Here is a 22,580-nt window from a genome sequence, read left to right on the forward strand (position 1 = left end):
TTAATGAGTGAGCTAAGCATGAATATCAAAATGATGGAAGAAGAGCATTTACTTGCATTTACTTACAGGTGAATAAAGTGCATTGCCTTCATTTTGGCTTTAACTGAAGATATACCTTGAGTCAGAAATATTAGCTTCTAAGACTAGAATGTTATTTCTCCTTTTTTTTCCTCTAAGATATTGACCAAATATTGATGGACTGAAAAATAGGCACATATGAAACAGGAAGCAAAGGATGGGAAAAAAAAGTCTCAGTATAGTAATGAGGATCTTTCTTAATGAACAACTGATTTATTCATGGTATCTTCCTTAATTTTATACACACCTTGTAGACAGATACTGTTATCCCTCTTTTATAGTAGAGGAAACTAAGCTGCAAAGTTGAGTGATTTCACTAAGGTTCACAATTGGGAAATTGCTGATACAGGATTTGAATCAAGGCCTATTTAACTCCAAAGACTAGTTCTTAGTTTAACTTGTGTTATTCAGAGATAAATTAAGCATACACCCTGTTAAGTGACTGTCCACAAAGAACATAGTCATGGATAACCCCACTAAAAATCCTGATTAATCTAAAGGATATCTCTACAATGTCACTATAATTTTCAGAACTTTTTCTGTAGCTGAAGGACATGGATTTGAAAGAGAAAATGCTCACATTTACATATTTTTACAACTCCTTTAGAACACCCACCAAATACTCTTGATTTAACAAGAAATTTCCAAGATATCTCAGGAGGGTATTGATTGCTTACTACCTTGGTAGAGAATTAAAGATGTTGTGATTTAAAAGTTAGGCAGCAATTAAGAAGCACATTACTAGACAATTCTGAGATTGAGAACAGCCTGGTAGCTAATATGAGAAACTTTCAACTAAAGGAAATTCCATAATATCCTTGGAGAAATTATAAAAGCCACTCAAAGAATTTGGTTTCAAGGATGTAGGGAATCTCCACCTAGCATTTCTATTTATAATATTATGTATTAAATAAAGTCTCATAGTAAATAATACTGATTTAATATTTTGAACTCAAGACACCATACAAAGCACAATTAAAGAGCAAAGGGAAACCATACAACTTGGTTCCTAGGAACTCACTCTTGGTCTCTTGGTTTACTCCTAAGTACTGGTAATGAAGAAGTTCTCCAATTTTTTTTTTTTTTTTTTTTTTGGTTTACATCTTTTAAATTATTGAGGATTCTAAAAATCTTTTTGGTTTATGCCATTTATAATGATTAATACTAAGGCATTTAAAATATTTATTTATTAATTCACTTAATAATAAGTATAAAACATGTTAATCTCAACAACATATTTTAATTAAAAAATAATTATATTTTCCAAATTAAAAAATAGTAGAAACAGTGCTGCTTTAAAATTTTTTAAATCTCTTTAATCTCTGTGTCTTAATACAAGTCAGTCCCATTCACAAACCATTTGCAATAGGCTGAATAATGGCCATCCAAATTAGATTAGGTACTAATATCTAGAACCTGTAAGTGTTACCATTACAATTTCCATATACACACACACATATGTATATGAAAAAAAGGTTTTTGCAAATATAATTAAGTGTCTTGAGACAGGAAGATTGTCCTGGATTATCTGCGTGAGCCCTTAAAGAAATAAATAACAAATGTCTTTGTAAGAAAGAGGTCATGAGAGATTTGAATTTTTATCAGACCAGTAATGCGGCAGGATACAGAAAATAATCCTTGCTGATTAGCAAGGCTGATTCCTTGGTCTCCTAGAAAATTCGTAAGTTATTCAATATCATTTTAATAGATCATAATTGCCTTACGTCATCCAGGATCGCTATCACTAAATGCAAGCAAATACGAATATCAACACACGAACCGAAACTTTTTACTACACAAATCAAAATCCTCACCCCTTACAGTTTAAGTGCTGTAATCTTTACAGATAGAACTAACATCCTATCTATGGTTCTAGCTTCTACTATTGCATATGCACAATATATCATGGGCCCAAATTAAATGCTTGTTGACCAAGGGATCTATAACTGGTTATTCCACTGCAATGCATAGAAGAAAGGGAAGCAATGTTTTCCATTACTTTCACAGTAATGTCCAAACACATGGAAAGCCCTTTAAAATTTAGCCTCTGGAGTTCCCGTGGTGGCGCAGTGGTTAACGAATCTGACTAGGAACCATGAGGTTGCGGGTTCGGTCCCTGCCCTTGCTCAGTGGGTTAAGGATCTTGCGTTGCCTTGAGCTGTAGTGTAGGTTGCAGACGCGGCTTGGATCCCGCGTTGCTGTGGCTCTGGCGTAGGCCGGTGGCTACAGCTTTGATTTGACCCCTAGCCTAGGAACCTCCATATGCCGCAGGAGCGGCCCAAAGAAATAGCAAAAAAAAAAAAAAAAAAAAAAAGTAAATAAATAAAATAAAATTTAGCCTCTGATTATCATACCAGCCTTATATCTGATAACTATATCTCGAACAATTTAAGCAACAATAAAACTCAATTACTATCCTTTCTCTTAAAGCAAAGTACTATTTCTTGCCTTAAATTATGTAACAAATATTGATTGAATGACTACTGAAATATTAAGCATTTTACTAGATTCTGAGGGAAAAAAATGAGTTAAATCAGAAACTTCCACTTCTGAATATGGTAGATCAGCTTGTATACCTTATTCCTCCTGCTGAAAACATTTAGGAAATTTTAATAAAATATGAAAACATAACAACAGAAAACAATCTCTTTGAAGACTTTGGAAAACCACCGATTTAGTTAAGACTTGAAGGGCCAAGATTCTAGCTAGAAGGGAAATGCAGGGAAATGATACTGATATTCTGTGCCTCTTTTTCATTTATGACGTTTGAATTTATTTATTTAATTTTTAATTTTTTTTTTTTGTCTTTTTAAGGCTGCACCCATGGCATATGGAGGTTCCCAGGCTAAGGGTCCAATTGGAGCTGTAGCCACCGGCCTACACCACAGCCACAGCAACTCAGGACCCGAGCCACATCTGCAACCTACACCACAGCTCATGGCAACGCCAGATCCTTGACCCACTGAGCGAGGCCAGTGATCGAACCCGCAACTTCATGGTTCCTAGTTGGATCCGTTAACCACTGAGCCACAACAGGAACTCCTCCGACATTTGAATTTATTAAGCTTTATGTAGCTTAGAGGCTGAAAAGCAAAGAAGTTGAGCAGAGAATTTACACAGTAAAGAGGCCAAGGAGAGAAAAAAAATTATAGTTCAAGACCCATTAAGAATGACTAAAAACCCCAAGCTTTCAGTTTTGACCCTTAAAGTCTATTGCTCTAGGAAAAAGGTGTATAGCACAATACCTAAACTGAGTTTCAAATCAGCTAAATCTTAAATGGATTAAGAGATCTTCCTTTACTCTAGCTCCTATTAAGTTAAAAGTAAATCCTGTATGCAGAAAGGTAATATACTGAATCTTAAATGATCTCTACATCTTATAATATTGTCTTCCAATAAAAAAATAATCAGACATTAAAAAAAAAACCACCAATTAAATAAGGAGAAAAAAAACCCAACATAACCTAAATAGATTCACAAGAGGTCTAGATACTGGAGTTAAGAGAAAATAAATATAAATATAATTATTTTTAAAGAGATTACAAGATGGAAGGTTAACAGAAAAAAAAAAGAAGGACTGAAAGTATAAATAAGACTATAGAATATGGGAACTAAAGAACAGGCAAACACACATATGATACAATTCCCAGGTGCTGAAGCAAAATACATAGGGAAGAAGCCATATGGAAGACATAATGTATGAGAAATTTTTAAAAACCAATGTAATGCATATATTTTTAAGAAGGAGTAAAAAAAAGTAGGAATCTCAAGATAAATTTGAAGAAGATTACAGTGAGGAACCTGAGAGTAAAATTATTGAAAATCAAAATGAAAAGAAAATCTTAAAAGTAGTCAAAAGGCACGGAGGTGGGTGGGGGAACAGACTATCTTCAAAAGGACAAGAATAAGAATGCTAATAAACTTTTAAATAGAAATGAAGGATCACAATGTGTAACAAAATGGACTTTTTATAGGACAAAAGGAAATAATTGATAATTTTTAATTCTATACCCAACAAAAATGACATTTAAAACAACCTAAAAAGACAAAAGCCAAAAAAGAACTTTTGAAAACAAAACAACTGAGATTAGGTAAGAGAAAAATACATAAGAGGGAGTTCTTCAAGCAGATAAATATTTATGCCAGATGGAAACATGTAAATGCAAGCAGGAATGAAGAACAAAGGCAACAATATATATGTGGGCAAATACAAAGGATAACTGACTTTATAAAAAAGAATAATAATGACTTTTGAGGTTTTTTTTTTTTTCCCCCCAGGGCCTTCTTTTTAGGGCTGCACTGGCAGCATATGGAAGTTCCCAGGCTAGGGGTCAAATCAGAGCTTGCAGCGGCTGGCTGGCACCAGGGCCACAGCAATGCCAGATCCGAGCCACATTTGTGACTTACACTGCTGCTCATGGCAACACCACATCCTTAACACACTGAGCAGGGCCAGGGATTGAACCTGCATCCTCATGGATATTATCTGGGTTCATTACTGCAGAGCCACAGCATGGACTCCAAAAATGTGTAGAACTATAGTACGTAAGAATAAGATCACAAAAGCAAGAGTAAGAGGATTGGACTGAAAGTATTTTAAGTGCTTTGCATTGTGTAGGATGTGGCGAAAGATTAATTTATATTGATTAAAAGTCAGGAATGTCAAAATAGGAAAATGATATTTAATCAGCAAATTCAAAGAGTGGAAAAATAAATAATAAATAAAACAATTCAAAAGAAAGAAAGAAAACAAAACAAACAAAAACTGGTAGAATCAGATAAAAAACAAATATTAAGAGGACAGTTGTCAAACCAAAGATATTTGTAATCACCTTAAACGTAAGTGCACCAGATATATTAATGGATAAAGATTATCAGATTGGATAAAAGAAAACAATTATATACTGCTTACTAGACACATTTTTTAAGTATTGTAATCTAGGAAGGTTAAAAGTAAAATTATAGAAAAAATTGTAACCCATGAAATCTACCCACAAGTAATCTAATATAAAAAGATTTTGCAACAAGATATAGGTCTTATCATCTCTGGATAGCCAAATAAGATGGAAAATACTTTTTTTTTTTTTTTTTTTTTTGACCACCTTGTGGCACATGGAGCTCATTGGCCAGGATTTAGATCCAAGCTGTCATCCTTAACTAAACCACAGCTGTGGCAATGCGGGATCTTTATCCCACTGTGCCAGACTCGGGATTCAACCAGTGTCCCAGCACTTCCAAGAGCCTGCCAAAGCAGTTGCACCACACTGGGAGCCCCAGGAAGAATACTGTTAAGATGAGCAACTGGGAGAGAAAGGAAGCAGGTACTGGAAAGAAGTAAGATGGGACTCCAGCAACTCCATGCATGGAATGAAGCTGAGAAAGCCCTTTAGAGTTGCTGGATTTGAAGGGAGATGGCTAGTAATTATGCACTTTCCATCAACCAGTTGCCAAATGTAGGCCTTATAGAGAAGGGAGCTTGACCAGTTGAGGACTGACAGTCAAAATCACTTCTAGTTGCTGGGAGAATACCTCCTTCAATCCTGAAAGAGAAACTTGAGCACAGAAGAGACTCAACTACACATGCTTTGTTTGTATAGGAACAGAGAATAGACAATGGCATCACTTAGATGCGCTTATTTGTCTCAAACATCATTACTCTGATTTTCACTATAATCATATGAGTATGTATTCTTATCACATTCTTATTGATGAGAAAATTGAGAATCTGAAAAAGGCAAGTGACAAGAAAATATTAAAGCTGGAAATCAAACCTAAGTTAATTCGACTCCAAGACTTCCAACTTTCCTCTAGAAAAGCTATTTCTAGACTAGCAAGAAATTAATTTTAAGGAGAATTTCATGACAAAATTATATATTTAAACACTAAGCATAGAGGTTATTTTTCTAGTTTATTTCCATCTACTTTATCTTTCTGTGTTACTCTTTTCTGAACAAATGACACATAAAAGATTCTGGTAACAGTTTCATTTTAGTCTGAAGGAAAGTGATCCTATGACTTAAAAGCACTCTAGAAGCTCAAATCAAAAGGACTTTAAGGTTATTTAGTATAGGTAGTCCCAAAGGCAAGCCAGTATGAGATGTACTAATAATATGTTTTTCTCTATAAAACAGGACCATGAATTCTATTTTTCTTTATTCTCAAGAGATTTCAAATGTGATTATTTCCAATGACCATCCATACCATTAAAGAGCTACAATTTTATAGTCTATTGTCTACAATTGTCCAACTATTTGGAATCAAGATATAAAATGGAGAAACTATGGACTTTGGCTTAATTTAGAGATATTATGCAATGTTTACATTGATTCTCTAAAATTCTATTTATACTAAGAACCACAGATCTTCGGGGAGATTAAAAATAAGTACAGGTAATTAAAATTTAAGTTAATTTTAAGTTGATAGTTCAAAGATAAAGAAGTCAAGGTCAATTATAGAAGCTCTAGTAGAATCATATGGTTAGGTATTTCCTTAAGAACCAGTGGGGTGTGTGTGTGTTAGGCTTCACATAAATACGGCAAGATAACATCACTCTCTTGAGCATCTATAAACAGGTAGGAATTTCATTTGTAGCACTGTGTTTTTCTCTGGTCCCTTGATATGCTTTTCTCTGTTTTCTGGAAACTGAAGGGCTTTGGCTTTCACTGCTTTCCTTTGACAGAGATGCCACCAGTTATCTATACATCTTGAAGGCTAACACAAAATCAATTGGTGTGATTATGCAATTTAGCTGCATTTGTGGTGCTAATTTATCTACTGGCATCTGTAAATGACTTTATTATAAAAAATTCAAAGGCTCTGCTAAAAGCCAAATTAAGCTTGGTAGCAACACAAAAACATTATCAACCAGGGAAATCTCTAAAAGCATTAGCAAACAAGGAAACATCAAGTGATGTCTGGAAAGACATAAAATGTGATATCAATTCATTAAGTGCTGACTATTGTTGTTTTAGTTGAGATCTGTGTAAAAGTGTATTGCTGGTGAGTTTGCCAAGTGTCTCTACTGGGAGCCAATTTACCTTTTACCTCTCAGATACAGAAGGTAACTAGGGCCTGCAGTTATTATCAAGTTATAGATGCCAAAGTTCAATGACTTTAATAAGGGAGAGGAAATAAAAAAAGAAAAGGCATGCCTTTATATTATAGTTAATATATATATATATGTACACACATATATATACACACACACACCATATACACATTTAGTATACTTTGAACATCAATCAAAAGAATACATTAACAATTATTTGATCAAAAGGCAATGAGCCATCAAAATTCATTTAGAAAATAACTAACATTAAAGTTGGTATTCGGGGCCCTGATGCCAATAATAAAGTGAGATACTCAGTGGGGAAAAGGGTAGAAAAGAAGTTTTTGTAAAGGCAAGAATAAAATTATTTCTTTTATTTGAATCTCATAAATTCTGACAGATTTAGTCACAGATATAACTTCTGTCTCATGAAGGTCTGATAAAATGTTAATCTGATAAGAACTTTAAAGGTTATTTGAGCTGACATCCTCATTTTAAAAAGAGATCCAGAATGTTTTGTGGTTGCTCCACTTGTGGTTAAGATTAAAATCAATCAATCTATTAGCCAATGTCCTTTTCCTCCACTGTCTTTATATCAATCATAGTTAACAATAGAAAAAGTCCCCCCCTCCCTTTTTGGTAATTTTTAGCTAAAGGAATTTATTCACTAGACAGGGATTTTTATCTAAAGGCCAGTGGCAGATTTAAAGTCTTCGAATTATAACTAACATAAAACTTCAAGAAAGTTCACAAATGCAAGCCACTGAGCAAATAAAAAGAATGGCTTATGAGTGAGCTTTCAAACAGAACAGGGCTCATTCTTCAAATAGCTTGAAGGGTCAATAAATTGAAAATTTATTAGATCAGAAATGTTGGTCTTTGGTGTTTGATAAAAATAACCCAGTAACTTGAGTTTCAAATCTTACAAGTAGGTATTCCTAATGCTTTCTATGCATGTGAGAAGAGGTAGCTCTAAAGGTTATGATGCAAGTTGACAATATTCCTTATAGATGAAATCTACAGATTTATATTGATTTTATTTCCAGATAAATTTATTTCCCACTGATGTGTATAGGGAAGGAAGATGTTTAAAAGTTAAGGCACTAATTATCATTTAGCAGTGCTATACAGGTGTCCCCAAGTCATTTACATAGCAGAATTTATCATGTGGATAAACATAATACATTTAGGTGTTACAGGCAGAAGGAATTAACTAAAATGATATAGTTGAGTTTTCTGTGAATGGTAAATGGGTAAACTGACCTATGGCAATAATCACTATAATCACAAAGAATACAGCTGCAGTCGTTGCCTTTTAGTGTGGTATGCTATGCATTGCATGCAGCAGGTATAGAAAAGGACTGAAATAAAGTATCCAGGAATTCATCAAAATGGATTCAGAGTGTCATCATCCTCTTCCTCCTCCTAATGTGATTAATGATGTGTCATAGCTCCATTCAAATTAGATATACTATAAAACACCTGTCCACCACACCTAGTTTATACCAAAGTTACCTAAGGTGAGAGCTCCCTTCCTGGAACATATACTCTATCCACATTCTTTTAGGAAGTTAACGGAAAGACCAAAGGTTCTTCCTGAATATTTTGAGCCTTAAAACATGCATAGAAACCATTAGGGACACCTAGTTGTAAAATCTGAAACTCAAGTGTCTGTGTGTGGGTATTTACATAAGTAAATTATATATATAATTTTATGTGTTTAATATATTTAAAATGATTATCTGAAGATAGTTTCACAGACTTCATGGGGCTGCAACTGCTATTACATGTGAATAAGCAAAGCCTCATGCAGTGTTATATGAATGACACTTTGCTACCTATGTGCTAGACTCCAGAGGGCCATTGCAAAGTAAAACTAGCCCAAAGGTCCAGAAGGAAAGGATATTTTGGGAGTCACCATTAGCAAAGTTCATGCTGATTGAAAGAAAAAGAACATAGTCTATAAGTCTTGATTTGGTCTTGACTCTTGGGCAATTCAAATTTCCTAGGTCCCTTTTCTAATCAAAATGTTGGATTTTTATTTGACGGTATTCTAAACTTGCTTTAAATGTGATTATATATCTGTTTTCTGGTTTAACACTGAACAAAGAGGAAATGGGAGGTTCAGACAGGGATAAATGTAAATTCAAATTAGAAGAATGAATTTTGAGAGTCAGACCCATCAGAGAATGAATGACTCGATACAGATCTGGGTCTCCAGGAGGAAGTCATAAGAGTAATGTGAAAATGAGTTGAGAGAAAACTGATGTATATTTTAGTGATTCTATCATTCTCTCTTGGTATTACTTCCCATTATAATAAAGTATTTCTATTGCATTTCTCTGTATACCTGAGACTCAGAGATTCATTCTAATTTTTGAGGGGAGGAAAAAATTCTCTCTGGATTACTGAACTTTGCCAATATATTTAGGATACAACAAATTGAACTGTATCATCCAAAGCACTGGCTGAACTTCCTGAATTACGCTTGTGGTTAGATCACATGATTTGGGCATTATGTGAGCACTTGGGAATATTATTTCTGAGATATTAATAATGTTCTTAAAGCAAAGTCTTTCTTAAGGTATTTTATAACTGGCATGACCTGTTCTACCACAAAGAGGTTAACTTAAGTTGTAAGAATGTTAATTATAAATATTTAGAGTTCTTGGAATGTTGAGTAGCAGCTGTCATGTGGCTCAATTTTAGGTTCAACTTTCAATCCTTTGCCTAAATTCTTTGTGACATTTGGCTTTTGGCTTGTCAAGTATGTTTCTTGAGTGTTCTCTGGTGTAAAATGGTGCATGACCATTTAAATTCTATTTGTATAAATATCAGAGTCATATTATGAACCTCTGATATAACCAAGAAATGGTACAGTACCTCTTATCAAATATCTTTTGGAGAGGGTATAAATGAAGCCTTCAAGATAGTGCTAAAATTCATAAATAGTTTATAAGAGTCAAGAAAAGCTACTGCAAGATGAGAGGGCAGTCAGGAGCCATCCCTACCAAGCTACCCAACCGTGAGAACATTGAGGCTACAGATGGTCAGACATTTGAATGAGGTTACCTTAGACCATCCAGCCACAGAGAAGACTGCTCAGACTAGAATTGCTCAACCAATTTAGGGAAATGTGAAAATAATGTTTACTCTTTTAGGCCACTAAGTAGTTTCCAGGTCATTCTGTTACACAACAACAGCTAAGTGATGAAAAGATAGCTGGATCTGGCAGAGTACTTTTAGGGCGCTAATATTTTTTGTGGCATTGAAAATTTTTAATTCTTGTTTTGCTTAATTTTTTCACTGGCTTAAGTATTAAAGAATAGAAATTAATCTAGAAAACATGTCTATGTTCCAGGAAAAAGAAGTGATATTTCTAGCTAACACTAAATGAAAACTAAATAAATAAATAGCATTTAAATAAGAAAAGTTGAATGTGAGAGGATCTACAGCAATAAGAAGAAAAGTGATTGTTCTGTTAGGGTTCGGTGTTGGGAAAATGAGGTAAGAATTATTTGTTAGCTTTCCATTTTCTTGTGAGTTGGGTTTTAAGGCCATCCACTGAGCCTAAGAAGAAAATGATTTGGTGTCTTAAATAGTGCTATGAATTTTACGAGGGAAAAGAATCTGAGAGAGAATGGGTGTGTGTATATGTATGAAACTTTTCCCTCATAAAATTCATTCCCCCATTTTTTTTAAAGTGACGTATAATTAATTTACAAGGCTGTGATAATTTATGCTATACAATAAAGTGATTCAGTTTACTTTTGGAGTAAAAATATTCAGATTCAAATTTTAGCTTAATTTAATGGTACCTCAAGTGGCTAATTTCAGTACCTCCAGAAAAGGCAAAAGTGGAAGGAGTTGGTTACAACAAGATTCCCAGACAACCTTTATTATTGATTGTTATATTTCATTATAGTTGATGAAAGGGATCGATTTCAGATGTCTGATGTGAGTAGTGATGAAGAGCAGTCTAGAGTCTATGAAAGCATCTTTGTTATTATATTATGTTTCTGTTCTAGGGAGAATTCCATGGATATGTACTGTTACTTTTGTCACTCTTCTCCATTCAATTATCACCTGTGCTAGTGAAAACAGGCTCCACATCATTCAATCACTCCATCAGCAAAGAAGACATTGTCCCTGACATCTTAACACTAATAATTTTGCAGCAGGAAGGAAAAGCTGAACAGGAGAAATTACATGGTGTTTTTATAATATTATTATTTATGCTTTCTATTAAGGAAAACTCTATGAAATAAGAGCACTTATATACACTTGTTAGTATTTTAGCTCTACTTGGTTCAAACATTTTTATCCAAAACTTTGAGAAAAAGTTTAGGCAAGGTTTTAATGTTACTTTGAAATTTGGCATATAGCTACTATCCATTTATTATGCATGATTCTGCTAATGAGCAGTCTCTCTACTAGTGTCGAATGAGTAATTGCTCCTTCCTTTGACTTTTTTTTGCTCCATGATTAAATATAAAACACTTGAAGAAGAGACTATATAAGGGGTATGAAATGTATCCAAAATAATTCAGCATAAACTACACCACAGCTTTCCACTTCCCACTGAGCTCTTCCCATTACGTGTCTATGTTCTGTTCAGATTGCACAATTTGCCATTACCTGAATATGTCTTGCCCATTTTAGCCTCAGTATGTTTACAACTGTCATCCTGTCTGTTAAAATACCCATTTGCCAAAGACCTAGTCTTTTTTTTTCAAGTTCCAGTAATGTGATTTTGATAAAATCATCTTCAATCATCATAATGAAAAAATTTCTTTTAACTCCAATAGCACTATGTGTACTTCTGAATCATGTATCACATAGCGTATTGAATTAGAATTGATCCTTGTGTTATGGCCACACCTGCAGTATATGGAAGTTCTTCGGTCAGGGACTGAATCTGAGCCATACCAGCTGGGGGAATTCAGGATCCTTAACCCACAGCACCTGGCTGGAGATGGAACCTGTGCTTTCGCAGCTACTGGAGCTGCTGCATTGAATTTTTAACCCACTGTACCACGGTGGGAACTCCTAGAATTGATTCTTTATGTAGTATAGACTCTACTATTTGGTAACTTCTTTGAAAGCAGACCTTTGTGCTTTCATATCTTGTCTTAGCCAAGGCCATCTTAAGCCAGCTTCTATCCAACCAACCAGGTGTGCACATGTATATAAGTTAGCCCAACCACGATCAGCAAAGCCCAACAAGGTCAACCAAACCACCCAGCTAATTTATAGACAAATGAGAAAAAAGCTTATTGGTTTAAGATAAAATACGTATGATAACTTATAGTAATAGTTAACTGCTCCAGCAGGTGACTGCCTTTGTAAGCTCTGTTCATTCTAATGAGCCAAATTAGTTGTATTTCATCTATTTTGAAAGTTACCATTAGTATATCCTCATGACTGTTTCTCTTGACATCCTGCTTTTGGAATTCAAGTTATTCCCATTAGAGGCAAAGATCACCCAGAGCTAATCCTTAGGCCTCTCTAATAATCACTTCTCTCACCATAGTCTTCTGGCAAGTTTCTTCTAGGGATGCTAAAGATTTCGCATGCTAAATATTTTACTAGCAAGTTTCAGGTACTTCAGCACCTCTAAAGACAAGTTAATCAAGTGATGCACACATCTATAGCATATTTGAGCACTTACTCTAGTTGGAAGCTCATCTGGATGCTGAGGTTTAAACATGATGAACAAGACATAATCCCTGCTCTAGCGTTGTAGAATGAATGTGGTACTTACTATTCATACATTAAGGATATAGTGATTAAGAGATGTGCTCCGATGTCATATAGTCTCAAGTTAAATCCTAGGTCAGCTACTTACAAAGAGTATGTACTTGAGCAATTTATTTTTTTCCTTACATAAAATAAAATTTGAACTAAGTATATGAATCTGAGAAACGATTACAATACATGACATTGTGAAGTACTTTGAAACTTAAATTGAAGTAATGCATGTAAAGCACTTAGGATAATACTTGGCACATAGTAACTGTTCAGCAAATGTTAGCTCCTATTATAAATAATTCAATAAATTTCAGTATGATAAATGGAACATGAGATCTGTACGAAAATGAACTTTGAAAACATAGCATAAATTATTCTCACTAGAAGGCTCAGGTAAAGCTACAGAGAAGAGGTGACACCTGACTTGAAACTTGGAGAATACAGTTGGGCAGAAAAAGCAGGAAAGATAATTCCAGAGAAGATACTGGAACAGACAAAAGCTGAAAAATATTCTTGTGTGTGAGGATCAGTATTCCATTGTTGCTAGAACACAAGATGATTGCATCGATTAAAGAGTAGAGATCAGTTTTACTACTTTGAAATAGGGAGGGTATAAAAACAAATAATTTTAATTACTATCTAATGGACATTTACTATGGACCAAGGGCTATGTTAAGCTCTTAGCCTGCAAAATTTCAATGACCTTAGGGCACTGTAGTAACATTATTATCCCACTTATTGGATGAGAGATTGAAAAACAAGTTTAGCGACTTGTCTACATTCACTTCATTGTCACAAGAAAATTACTCTAGGCACAAAGCAAATTTGTCTACCATGAAGCCAGGATTTGAATAGGCAGCATAACTTCAGAAACCATACCATCTCCTGGACCAGCCAAGGATAAAAGGCTGCCAAGGATACTCAATTTTATCTACTTTATTAAAAGTCAAAAAATCTACTGCTTACATGTGTACATGTATGATCTAAAAATAGCTTGGAATATGAATATGACCTTGGGCAATGTTAAGAGATGTGGAACTGAAGGATATGTGCCAAATCAGGAGACATTCAAATTAAAGTATTTTCTTAGCTAAATGAAAGAGTCTAAGGGTCATACTTACCCAGCCAGTCAGTTTTCAACTATGTTAAGCAGCGAAGTATCACATAAATTTTTAAACAATAGGGTAGCATGATGGGCTTTACAATTTACAAAACCCAAATCAGGAAGGATTGGATTGGAGTAGGAAGAAGTTGGAGCAAGAGATGTAAAGGAAAACTCAAATAAGGAATTAAGTTCTCTACTGGAGCAATGCAGTGAGAAGGATTACAGGTGACGGCCCAGAGACACTTTGCTACAGCCTCATGAAGCCAGCCTGTTATTTTGTTGAAAAATAAAGCTGAATGAAGATTCCCCCAAGACAGCCCTCATCCTAAGTATTAACAAATATGATCTGGGAAAGTGCTTTCTAAGGTAGATGTTAGGAAGAGCTCAATATTCCATTTCAGTATTAGTGCCTTCCTCTAGAATGCCTTACAAGGAATATCACCTCATTCTTACAAGTCCCTAGGAGACTAGAGAGGCAGAGCTATAACTCAGGCATGGCACCAAACACGAATCTGTGGCAAAAAAATGCTTGAATTAATGAAATAATTTAGTCTCAAAACTGTATGGGTTCAAATTATAGCTCTTCCGGAGTTCCTGCTGTGGTGCAACAAGATCATTGGCAGTGTCTCTATAGTGGCAGGATGCCGGTTCAATCCCTGGCCCTGCACAGTGGGTTAAAGGATACGGTAATGCTTCAGCGGGGTCTGACGTGATTGCAACTCCAGCTGGGGTCTGATCCCTGGCCCAGGAACTCCATATGCTAAGGGGGAGGGGACAAAAAAGAGAAAAAATAAACTACAGCTCTAACATACTAACTTTGTTCTATTCTTGTGTTTCTTTATATGGAGAATAAAGACACTACCTTCCTCATAAGGAAACATAAAATATGAATGTAGATTTCCTAGTACAGAGCATGGCAAGTGGTTAAGTATCTAGTAAACATAAACCATTTTTACTATTATTTCTATTATTACTAAAACCAGTCCACATAGAAATGATAGAAAGTTATGCAAATGACTGGCATTTGTAGAGCAAGTCAAATAATTAAGTTACTTTTTAAATAAAGACATATAAATCCAAGTAAAATTTATTGTAACATGTATGCTTTAATAAATATTCTGTTTGAGAGAAAAATATAAATGAAATTTCTCCCACCATTGTTAAGTTGATATTAAGCTGGATAAAAGCCTTAAGAAAAAATTACCCCTAGTCCTCTCTTCATATTTTTATGATTTTCCTTTTATAAGTTAGAAACATGATCTTTTAATCTTAACTTAGCACATCCCATTGTTAGGTAGTCAATAGGTGATATGATTTATTAAGACAAGTTATGGTTTTCATTTTTTAGATGACACGCACATTACTAGTTTTTTAGGATGACTGCAAAAGAGGACAACTTTGTCCTTCCTCCAGCCATAGAGGACTGACGTCATGTAATCAGGTCTTGACTATGTTAGTATGTCTTACCAAAAACAACATGAAATAGTGCGATCTACCAAAACTCTGACCTGACACTTTCTTTATAGGGATTTATATTAACTTGCAGAAATGTCACTGATCTTTCTTTTGATTTCTCATCAGAAGCAAATTTGATAGCTAAAACTGTTCACTGAAATTCTATAAATACTTGCTACCAAAGTGTATGAACTCCATTTAGTATATGATTTTGGAACAAAGAGTATATGTGAACAATATGTTGCTACCAACATAATACTTGCTACCAAAGTGTATGAACTCCATTTAGTATATGATTTTGGAACAAAGATTATATGTGAACAATATGTTGCTATCATTATTTGACCTTACTTTATCAAAAATATAATTTATATTTAATTGAATCAGTCAATTCTTTGCCACTACGAGTAGAATGGCATCAAACAACCCCATAAAGATTACGTTATCTTGCTTTAATCTATCAAAAACATTTCTACTTTTACTTTTCTCTCAAACAACATAGAAGAAACCGATTTCCATGGAGACAAAAATTGATAATAATATGGCATTACATAGTACACTCACTTTAAAGAAAAGGTCACTGCCTAAAGCACAGTTAACTTGAATTTCATCAAATATTGGAAAAAGTGAACATCTAAACTCTCGTCCATTATGTCCACTGGGGCCCTGGAACCTACATTTGGGAGACTAGGGCAGATGTTTGTTGATTTGCAATGAATAATGCATAGAGGAGGCAAGGTGCTTGAATGTTCTCACTGGAACTTACTTCCAGTTGAATAGGATATGAGCAAACATAGTTTCTGCCTATTGAGATTTCCCTGTTTGTAGACTCCCTTCAAATAGATTTCTGAGATCAAGAGCAAGGAATATTTTGGTCCTGGTATTTCAGGGTGCTCTTTTTCCTTTTCCATTGTATATGAAGAACAAAATATGACTAGCACCATTGGTCAGTGGATAATAGACCAAAAGGAGTGAGAGAAAACTCTTTCAAGGCCTGTTTCCCCATCAGCCCCAGTATATGACAGCAAACTGTGAGTCAGAAGAACAGAAGGCATATCATCATGAAGCACTGAAGCCCTAGTCACGCAATGTGATGCTATACTATGGTGAAAAAAGGAACAATCGCTGAATTTATTTAAGCAAATTAGTAGTATGTAGATATAGGAATGTGTATATTAATATTGTATACTTACATTAAACTCATACATAAATTAAACATTAGTTATATTGAATAGTGTTTTTTTAATATAAATTGATTTGTAGAAAGTAGAATCAGAATTAGTTATGTTCTGTTTGTTACTGCTAAAAAAGAACAATACACATTGAGGTGATCATTTGGATACTTTACACATTAAAAAAGATTTCTGTTGAAATATGTATTTTAAAAGGTCGATCTTTCCTTTAAATTTTACTACATTCTATGGATTAGTTACTTAATGACTAATTTCATTCTGCATATGAAGATAAAACCAAGGTTAGAATGAAAAAACAGTGATAATTAAGTGTGTGAGAAACTAGTACCTATGTACCCCTCACATCAGCCCCACAAAACAAGTGCTGTGATATTCATGTTACACAGAGAGAGAAACTGAGGTACAGATATTAAGTAACAAAGGTACCCAGCAAGAATTCAAGCTCATGTGATCTGACTCCAAAGTTCACATACTTTTTTTTTTTTTGGCCACACCCATGGCATGTGGAAGTTCCCACATCATGGCAGTAACCCAAACCACTGCAGGGACAACCCAGAATCCTTAACCCACTGTGCCAAAGAGAACTCCAAAGTGCACTCTCTTAGCCGCTATACTTTGCTGCCCTAAAACTTTGCTTGAATTCCACAACTTTTCTCACATTGAGCTTTCAACAATGTTGGGACACGTGGAGAAGAAAATTAAAGAGGATAGCTTCCATATGGAAACAATTGAAAGCAACATTTGAGGGGAAATTCAACCCATACAAGCAACAGCAATGTTCCAGGATTTTTGCAATATACTGAAGATAATTTTCTAAACATCAGTATTAACCATTAATAAAAATATTTGCACATTTTGCCACATTCTGCATTCTTTGCACATGGAGTTTTTACTTTTTCTGATATTGTGACCTACTATCATCATGAAGAGAAAAATGTAAGTTTGGTGAAATTAATTTCCTAAATAATTTTTAAAAATCAGTAAGTTTTCAAACTAGTGGATCAGATGTCACTTACTCAAAGGTAGAATGAATGTAATTCATGAGTAATGAATTCATGAGTAGAATGAATGTACTCATGTACATATATACTCATATGTACTCTACTCACATGTAGAATGGAATTCATGAGCAATGAATTCATGAGTAGAATGAATGTAATTCATGCATAAATGTAAATAAATTTACTCATATGTAGAATGAATGTAATTCAAAGAGTGCCATCATGCAAGCAGTTGATTAGTCTGATTATTTACTGAGGATTTACTGGAGAGAAGGGAAGAATGAATTAGAAAACTTATCTTCATTATTCATTCATTCATTTATCAATTTATGACAGATATATAAAAGCTTCCTTCTTACTATACCCAGGCATTGTTCTCAGCATTTAGGATACAAAGGCCAACCAGTGAGACACTGTCCCCATTTTCATAGTAATAATAATCTTTCTAACAAGAAACCATTAAAATGGTACAGTCAAGAGATGAAAAAGACTGGTCTAGACTCTAGGAAGTTCAGATGTGAAAAAGGCTAAGAAGGAAATGCTAAAAGACTTGAGAGCTGAGGGTGAAAAAGAATGAGGGAAATAAAATCAACCAAAGGGGAAATTAGAAAGAAAATATTTTAAAATATGCTTTACTTAAACATCTCATGACAAATTATATCTGAATGACTATATATATCACCAACATGATAAAATATATCTAAAAGTAACAACTGACATTATACTTACGAGATTCTAGAATCACTCTAATTAAATCGGGTCAAAACTAGTTACTCTTGTAATTAATCTTCTACTATGTAGGCCTATTTTTTCTTGAGAAACTCAAAGTACTCTTATCCTTCACACACCCATTAGGAATAGTAATGTAGAAATAGGTGAGAGTTATGTGTACAGTACAAGATCTAAGGCCCTTGAATCTTAATCTTGTATGACTTCCTTCTATTCTTCCTTTATGTTCCCAATGAAAATATGTGCATGGAATACATCTTAAGAAAAATCTTAATTTTGGAAGAATTTACAGTTGCAATCTAATAAACTGTATGATAAATTAGGCTGCATTATTTGGAGAAGCATTATCAAATAGAAATGCATACTCAGTAACTTGAAAACCTACAGAATTCCAAATGACTTTCCCCCAAAATGTCCACATCTAAATGTCAGGCCAGAATTGTTTATATCTGTTATATTTAAGGAAGCATACTTAATTCAGGAGAAATGTTCCCACTAAGAAGAATAAAGTGGTGTAAGAATTGAGAGTTGACACAGGGTCAAGGGTGTGGCTGATTTAGGCTGCCTGACATAGGCTTACTTTGGTTAGGAAGTCTGCAAGAGAAACAGCACTGATTATTTCTGAGGAGAAAGCAAAAGGGAAGATCACAGGAAAGGGTGAGAAGGTTGCAAGAGGAAAAATTAGGGTGCGGGGGAATACTGCTTATCATGCCAGTCTGTAAACATAAATACCATTTTGCATTTTTGAATTTCAGTAAATACAAAGGGATAAATTAGAAGGAATATAAGAACACTAAAAATTTCATAGAAGAATGACTGGAAAACCTCATTTTAAAGATCCTGAGACAAATAAGCATCTGAAAACTATTACAGAAACCAGAAAAAGGACTGAAAGCTGGTAGAGCTGAGACATAATAAAACTTTGAGATTAACAACATGGATTCTAAAACTTGACCACCTAGTCTAGAATCTAGCCCTACAACTTACCAGCTGTGAGTCTGGGAAACCTAGGGGTAATTAAGAAACTCAATTCACCGTGAAATAATTGGTGTATGACTTGTAGAAACAAAGACTGTCGTCTCTACCCTAATTTTCCTTATTGCTACAGCCTGAGTATTTAACTATTTAACTCTTTTTGCCTTCTGCCTAAATATTTACTGATCTTGTTATATAAGTTATACTGTGATGCTTAATTTTATGATATGAAGAATACTGAGTTGATACTATGTCAGAACTAGAGTCAGTAACTTAAAATACTTTATGAATGGGTGCATGTGTTTTGGGCAAAATGCAGAATGGGTGCATGAAATTAGGTATAGTTTTAATTTAAGCAAAGAAGTATGTCTATGGGTGTTGGGTAGCTACATTGTACACTATCCTGGGAGTTTTTGCTAAATGTTGGCTGGTAGCTAGAACCTTTTCTCTGCTTCCTTCAGACCTTGGCATCCGGTTCACTAGTATGTGACGAAAGCTAAGCCAGTCACATGGTATCACTTGGAACAGAAAGTCGAAAATGAATAGCCAACTCTGACACTAGTGTTACTAACCCAAAACAGCAGTAACAGTTTAGGACTCATTCCATCCATCATGGCTTTGACTACCAGAATCTGCTGTACATTGAAGATGGTGTCATTGGAATCTAAAAGCCTATCAGTGCTGCATAAAGTATCTAGCAAGGGTGATTATCCAGCTGTGACAGCCAATCTTTTGTGCCCCATCATAAACAGTGCTGTTCTGGAGGTCCTTGGGAGATATCACTGTTTTCAGCTGTTTTCTCTTTGCTTCCATTTCCTAGTTGCTTCTTTTAACAGATTTTACATAGATTCTGTGAGATTCATGTTATACTTCAGCAGTCCATCTTCTATATTAATTGGAAAATATTTCCATAATTTACAACTAAGAACTATGAGGACACATGCATTGAGTAAGATGTTATTCTTAGTTATTACATTTTTGTTATATTAGTATATATATTGTATATACAATATATATAACAATATTATATTGTTATTTAAAAACTTTCCACATTAATTTGAAACCTGCAGCCAGGTTGGCTTCAGGTTTCAAATTAATGTGGAAAGTTTTATTTTATACAGTTTTTTTGTTTTTTGTCTTTTCTAGGACCACACCTGTGGCATATGGAGGTTCCCAGGCTAGGGGTTGAATCGGAGCTGTAGCCGCCGGCCTACACCAGAGCCACAGCAACAGGGGATCTGAGCCGCATCTACGACCTACACCACAGCTCACGGCAACTCCGGATCCTTAACCCACTCAGCAAGGCCAGGGATCGAACCCTCAACTTCACTGTTCCTAGTCGGATTTGTTAATCACTAAGCCACGACAGGAATTCCTAGGAAGTTTTAAAATAACATAATTGACTATGGGGGAATGAAAGACATCAGACCAAAGTTTCCTGACAAATAAGATAACATTAAAGAAAACTGAGATGACCATTTATGTAAATATTTTAAGGTCAGTTTCTTTTTCTAAATTAAGACCTTGATTTTTATTTATTTATTTATTTTTGTCTTTTTGCCTTTTCTAGGGCTGCACCCACGGGCATACGGAGGTTCCCAGGCCAGGGGTCTAATCAGAGCTGCAGCCACCAGCCTACGCCAGAACCACAGCAACGCGGGATCCAAGCCTTGTCTGTGACCTGCACCACATCTCACGGCAATACCAGATCCTTAACCCACTGAGCAAAGCCAGGGATCAAACCCGCAACCTCATGTTTCCTAGGTGGATTTGTTAACCACTGAGCCACGACGGGATCTCTCTTTAAGAGCAGTTCAAAGTTCTTGAGGGGGAAGGTACAGAGGTTTCCCATATACACCTGCCCACATACTTAACACAACTATCTTCATTATCAACATCCCTCCACCAGAGTGGTACATGTGATGTGTTATAATTAATGAACCTCCATTATCACCCAAAGTCCATAATGAACATTAGAATCCACCCTTGGTACTGTACCTTCTACTGATTTGGAAAAATGTATAAAGATATGTATCCAGCAATATACTACCACAGGGAATAGTTTCACTGCCCTAAAAATCCTGTGTGCCCCATCCCTGCCTATTCATCCCTCTGTACCACCAAACCTCTGGAAAACAATGATCTTTTTTCTGTCTCCATATTTTTACCTTTTCCAGAATGTCATATAGGTAAAACTATACAGCATATAGATTTTACAAATTCTTCTTTCATATAGCAATATACATTTAAAGTTCTTTCTTGTCTTGTCTTTTCATGGCTTGACAACTCATTTCTTTTTAGTGCTGAATATCTCATTGTCTAGATATACTACAGTTTACTTTTCCATTCACCTATTGAAGAACATCTTTGCTGCTTCCACATTTTGGTAAATACAAGTAAAACTGCTATAATTCTCCAAATGCAGGTCTTTGCGCATACAAACAATTTCAATACCTTTGGATGAATACCAAGGAGCACAACTGCTTGGTTGTATCATCAGACTATATTCAATTTTGTGAAATACTGTCAAACTGTCTTCCAAAGTGGCTGTACCATTTTGTATTTCCACCAGTAATGGATGAGAGTTTCTGCTGCTCCACATCCTCACCATCATTTGGTGCTGTCTGTGCTCTGGATTTTGGCCATTTTAACAGGTGGATAGTGGCATCTTGTTTTGGGTGTTTGTTTGTTTTGTTTTGTGGCTGCCTCTCAGTGTATGTAGTTGCCAGGCCAGGCATTGAATCTGAGCCAGAGCTGTGATCTATACCACAGCTGTGGAAATGCCAAATCCCTAACCCACTGCACCAGGTGGGAATCAAACCCGTGTCTCTGCCCCTGCAGAGACACCATCAATCCTGTTGGACCACTGTGGGAACTCCTAGTGAACTTTTGTTTTAATGTTCTTTCCCTGATGACATATGATGTGGGAACATATTTTCACATGCTCATTTGCAGTATGTATGTTTTCTTTGATGAGATGTCTGCTAAGGTGTTTGGCATATTTAAAACTCAGGTTGCTGTCTTGTTGAATTTTAAGGGTTCTTTGTATGTTTTGGATAATAGTCATTTATCAGGTATGTCTTTTGCAAATTTTCTCTAAGCATGTGGCTTTTTTCTCATTCTTTTGATAGTGTGTTTCACAAAGCAGAAGTTTTAAATTATAATTTTAATGAATTTTTGTGAAAAATGTAAAAGCTGTATCTAGATTTATTTTTAGCAGGTATATGCTCAAATGTTTCAACACC

The 22,580-nt window shown here is 35.0% G+C and overlaps 1 long non-coding RNA gene across 1 annotated transcript in view; it reads right to left on the bottom strand.

Moving 5' to 3' along the window:
• Nucleotides 14,668-22,580, bottom strand: part of LOC110260691 — a 147,391-nt gene continuing 139,478 nt past the window's right edge. The window contains exon 3 of the long non-coding RNA XR_002343997.1: nt 14,668-14,742. This is a non-coding gene — a long non-coding RNA (uncharacterized LOC110260691). The remainder of the gene's footprint in view (nt 14,743-22,580) is intronic.

Source organism: Sus scrofa, chromosome 5, assembly GCF_000003025.6.
Source record: "Sus scrofa isolate TJ Tabasco breed Duroc chromosome 5, Sscrofa11.1, whole genome shotgun sequence".
In the NCBI taxonomy this organism is placed as follows: domain Eukaryota; kingdom Metazoa; phylum Chordata; class Mammalia; order Artiodactyla; family Suidae; genus Sus; species Sus scrofa.